Source organism: Thamnophis sirtalis, unplaced genomic scaffold, assembly GCF_051295495.1.
Source record: "Thamnophis sirtalis isolate CommonGarterSnake01/CBP01778 unplaced genomic scaffold, rThaSir2_p1.2 scaffold_15, whole genome shotgun sequence".
NCBI classification, from domain to species: Eukaryota; Metazoa; Chordata; class Lepidosauria; order Squamata; family Natricidae; genus Thamnophis; species Thamnophis sirtalis.
Window position 1 is genome coordinate 14,411,365 of NW_028261395.1, and position 5,468 is coordinate 14,416,832.

The window sequence follows — 5,468 nt, forward strand, 5'->3', positions numbered from 1 at the left end:
AGGCCCTGATGCTCAGTGGCTGGGAGGCTTTCAGCTCAGCTGACAGTCCTGCAGTGACTGGTAAGGTGGGGTTAAGGGAGGGGCTTCAGCTGGTAAGAGTGGGGCTCTCCTGACTCCCCTGGCACACTGGGTGGCAAGTCAAGGGAAGGGAGGGGAAGAATCTCTTTCCTCTTTCAAATGGGTAAAAGGCCACCATTCCTCCATTCCAGGTATGGGGAGAAAGAGTGTCAGCAAAGTTCTCCCATGTGCTGCTCACTCAGGAGTGTTAACATCATTTCTGAAGAAAGCCACTTGGCTGGTGACCTCCCTGTGGAGATCTTCCCTGTCTTTCTCCAAACGCCTGTTCTGCAGCTCTAATTCCTGGATGGCCATCCTGACGGGTCAATCCTTCTTTGTTGTCCTGCAGAGTTTTCTGCAGGTCTTCCATTCTGGCCTGGTAAACACAGGTCTGCTGCTGCTGCAGATTGTTAAGGTGCTTCTTCTCATTTCCCCTCACATTCTGAAGAATGGAGACTTTCTGCTTCAGTTGGCTGGAGTGGCTTTTCTCCACAAAGTGGAACTTTGGTCCATCTCAGCCAGTTCATGCTGCAGACTCTAGAGGTGCTTCTTGAGTTCTTAAGAAGGTTCCAGGCCTCCTTGAGGAAATTCTCAGAGGTTCTAAGGCAGCCTTCTCAAGTTTGAGGAAGGCCACTTGGCTAGAAACCTCAGACATTTCTTTCTGGAGTTCTTCAGTGTGTTTCACCAAAGATTCTTTCTCTGGCTCTAACTGATGGATCATCGTTTTGGCATGGTCCAAGCTTCCTTTTTTATCCAGCAGAGATTTCTGCAGGTCTTCTGTTCTGGTCTGAAGTTGATCCACTGTCTGAGTTGAGACAACTGTGCTGCTCTTTCATCCATTGTTTGTCTTTCACGGATTCCTGGATCTGAAAGTCAACGGAATCTGGTTAATCTGGAGATCATGGAGGCCATAACTGCTCATTGAGAAAATAGCCCAAGGATATTCCCTAAAGGACTGTTTCTTCCCCGCTGCTGACCTGTTTGGAAAATGGAGACACACAGTCACATCAGTCTTTCAGTTCAGGGGACATTATGCTAACTGCCTAAGTCCACAGATGCCTTCAAGTGGCCCAGTTTGAGAAGCACTGACTTAATCCATCACAACTGATCTCCCTTCAAACTATCCTGACTTCCCATTGGATTCTGACTCCAATTCGACGCTTATCTTCTATCAAGACTCTCCAAAGGAGTCAGAATCTGTCATGGGTCAATTCGGCCGTCTCTGACACCGCTAGGGGTTTCTCATGAGAGGGAAAGGGGGGGACCATTCGGATTAGGAAAGAGCCCCCCTCCAAGTACTTACCAGTTCCATCCAAGGCATGAAATCCTGATGGGTCCCCTTTTGCCAGCCCCTCTCTCTCAGCCACAGCCTACCTCACAAGAATGTCATTGTGCGGATAAGGGAGTCTTCAGTATGTTCACTGCCTTGAGCTATTTAGAGAAAGAATAAAGGTGGATAAAACTCTGAGTAATAAAAAATAAGACAATCAGCGGGATGAGTCTGTTTGGGAAGTAACTACATCTGGCCAATGGAATCCCATTTTTTATGTTTATCTCCCCAGGTCAGCTTCTACCTTTGGGGTCTCAATGCCAACTGGGATATCCTGAAGCCAATCTTTCTCTTAGATCACATTAGAGCCCCCCAGCTGGCTGCTTTCCAGAGACAGGAACCTTTAACATGTTGGATGAGGAGTTTGGTGACAGGTATGGAGGCTGCAAACACGGCAGGTATCAGCATGTCTGTGGTGTTTGGTTGAACCCCATTTTCTAATCTCTCCCCCTTAGTTCTGCCTTAAAGGGAAGAGTCTCTCCCTCCTGTGGAGCCCAGGCAAGGGAGACCCTGCGATGCCTGCAGTGCCATCCATCCAATCCAGCCATTTTCCAGGGATGTTGAGCAGACCCTCAATTATGTGGTCCAGACTCCCCATGGATACTGGAGGTTGCCATGGTGAGCTCCAGCCAATGAGCTCAGGAAAAGCCTCTGATGTCACAAGCCAAGGCAATTGTGATTGGCCTGGACCTGAGATTTGAATAATAATCACCAACTGGCTGCCTTCCCCTGGGGGGCATGGCTTATCTATTTTTTTTTTTGAAATTTTTTTTATTAGTTTTATTACAGAAAAAACACAAAAAGAAAAAAATCATCTTGTAGAAAGCGTATCCATTGGTCACAAGTACATTTTGTGCGTTCCTTCCACAATCACATATATTCCATTCAGTTTAAATTGTATGTGTTAAAAATTTATATATTTTACTATCACCATACCATCATTTTCATTTAATTAAGATTTCAAAAACACAGCCATCTACTGGCATTTTTTTTCCTTCCCCCAGTCTCAATCAATCTGCCATATCTTTATATCTTTATAACATATTCTAACAAAAAAAGTCAATTGATAGGACATCTAACATTTCCTCTCTCTAACATATTCTTTATTATTATTATAGTTAACTAGGGGGTTATTTACTATCTTTCTCTCCTCTTCTCTCCACAGGTGCAAAAAAGCAACTATCTCTAAACAACAATCTATTAATATGTGTTAACCAAATGACCATTTAAAATCTAAGACAATCTAAAAAAGAAAGAAAAGTTGACATTTGTAGTTGATAATCACCAAAGTATACATTAACATTCCCTTTTGTTTTTGTAGTTAGAATAAGGTGACCAGATTTTCAGATTGGAAAAGAGGGACGCCCTTGACCGGGGGGGGGGGGGGGCTTTTTTTTAAAAAACAATTTTTTGTCAAAAGGTCACCCCAGGACACTGAAACCAGCATAAATACGAATCTGTTGCCAAACAAAATTTTGATCACGTGACCATGAGGATGCTGCAACGGTCGCTAAGTGTGAAAAATGGTCGCAACGGTCGCTAAGTGTGAAAAATGGTCATCAGTCCCTTTTTTCAATGCCATTGTATCTTCCTGATTATTAAAGTGCAAATTCACTCAGTGTCAATCATGACTCCTGAGTCCATTTCAAAGTATTGTGCATAGAAATTTTAAAAATGGCTTGTTTCAATTTATTTTGGATAGAATCTTTTTTTAAATAGTCTAAGACAATTTAAAAAAAGAATCAACACAGAATACCACTATTTTAAAAAATCATATGCACAATAAATAAAATATTATTTTAAAATACATTAAAAAAATAAAAGAAAAAACCCGGCTCACTTACCAGCAGGCAGGCAGAGTCAGCAGATCTTCGCAGCGATGGATGGAAGCACACAGGGAGCCTAGTATATACGCAACTGCAGTAACAATGACAATGATGAAGGATTGGATTGAGTTAAAGAATAAAAGAATTCTGATCTTAGAAGGCCATGACCTGCAGGCAGGCTGGCATAATTTCTTATGGAATGACAAACATAAAACGCACAAATACTTTCAAAATCATTTAATTGGAACTTTAGTGCAACAATGGCTCAAAATAAAATAAAAAACACTATGTGAAAACCCCAAATTGGCTATCACCAACAGAAAGAACGACACACCCAAATTTTACAGATTGGAACAAAATTCTAAGATACAGAGATCTAATTGATAGACAGGGAAATTTAAAAACAATTGAAGAATTGGCAGATCAGAATATGAAAGGTGATTGGCTAACCTACCTCCAAATTAAAACTAAATACAATAAAGACACTAAAATATATGGTATTGAAACAGAACCACACGAATTGGATAAAATTATTCAAAGTCTGGACAGAAAGATGATAGGGAAAATATACAAATTCCTCTTGAAGTATCAAATGGAAGAGGAAATTGTAAAAGAACCAATGATAAAATGGGCACAGAACTTTGGCTATAACATTGAACTAGACAAATGGGAAAAATTTTGGGGAATAAATTTAAGAATGACACTATCAATCCCATACAAGGAAAACCAGTACAAAATGCTTTATTATAGATGGCATCTGGCACCGTCAAGGTTGCCCAAAATTTCAACAAATACCTCGCTAAATTTCTGGAAATGTGATTCAATACATCATGGCACATATTATCATTTATGGTGGACTTGTGAAGAGGCAAAAAAATTCTGGAAAAGGATCAAAAATTGGTTGGAAGAAATAACAAAGGTTAAGTTAGATTGGAAACCTGAACTCTTTCTATTAGGAATTATACCGATGAAATACAAAAAAGAAATACAATATCTAATACTACATATACTTACAGCAGCAAGGATCGCTTTCGCCCAGAAGTGGAAAAATAAACTAAACCTAAATGAAGAAGAAATAATAAGAAAAATTATGGACTGTGCCGAAATGGATATATTAATGCAGTGTTTTTCAACCTTTTTTGTGCAAAGGCACACTTTTTCCATGAAAAAAATCACGAGGCACACCACCATTAGAAAATGTTAAAAAAAATTAACTCTGTGCCTATATTGACTATATATGACACAAGGTGTTATATAGCAAATCAGATACTAAGGCCTAATGCCACAGAGGGGAGAGAAATTCATAAGTTTTCAAGATTTCCTGCACTGCTTCAAACATATACACTTAATACCAATGAATCCACAGCTATTATTTGATACAAGAAGATGGGTATGGAGAACGGAAAGAAATTTAAATTAATAAAAAAAGATTCCACTGAAATCATCTGTTTTAAATTATAATCCCTCTTCCTGACAGTGGATCAATAAAAAAAGATTATGCCCAATTCAAACTGGAAAAATACATTTAGCTCAAAAAAATAAGATCGTCATGGCGATGAAAGAACATGGCAAGTATCCCTAGGAATTATCTATCTCCGGGCAAATAAGGAAATACCTGTTGCTCTGGTCTTTAATGCAATTCTTGCTTAAGGCAGAGCCCTCCCCCGCCCCAAACGACGAGGCAAGCCACCTTGAAGCAAACAGCCTCCGCCACAATTTTTTTTTAAAAAAACCATGCAGTGGCAGAAATGTCAGTTGTAGGAAAGCTGGGGAAGAATGGCTGGAGGGGGAAGTGATTTTATGAATTACCTCTCTCTCTCTCTCTCTCTCTCTCTCTCACACACACACACACACACTCTCTCTCTCTCTCTCACACACACACACAGATGAAAGAACATGGCAAGTATCCCTAGGAATTATCTATCTCCAGGCAAATAAGGAAATACCTGTTGCTCTGGTCTTTAATGCAATTCTTGCTTAAGGCAGAGCCCTCCCCCGCCCCAAACGACGAGGCAAGCCACCTTGAAGCAAACAGCCTCCGCCACAATTTTTTTTTTTAAAAAAAACCATGCAGTGGCAGAAATGTCAGTTGTAGGAAAGCTGGGGAAGAATGGCTGGAGGGGGAAGTGATTTTATGAATTACCTCTCTCTCTCACACACACACACACACACCCACCACCAGTGAGTAAGCGCAGCTGCAACCCCAACAAGAAAGAAAGACGAAATAAAATGTAGACTCGCGCAGGCGTCCTCAG

The 5,468-nt window shown here is 40.6% G+C and overlaps 1 long non-coding RNA gene across 1 annotated transcript; it reads right to left on the minus strand.

Moving 5' to 3' along the window:
• Positions 1-801: 801 nt before the first annotated feature.
• Positions 802-3,657, minus strand: LOC148042491 (uncharacterized). The gene is made up of 3 exons (XR_015695124.1): positions 3,232-3,657; positions 1,361-1,488; positions 802-923 (listed from the first exon to the last, which is right to left on the minus strand). It is a non-coding gene; the product is annotated as an uncharacterized LOC148042491 (long non-coding RNA).
• Positions 3,658-5,468: the final 1,811 nt, after the last annotated feature.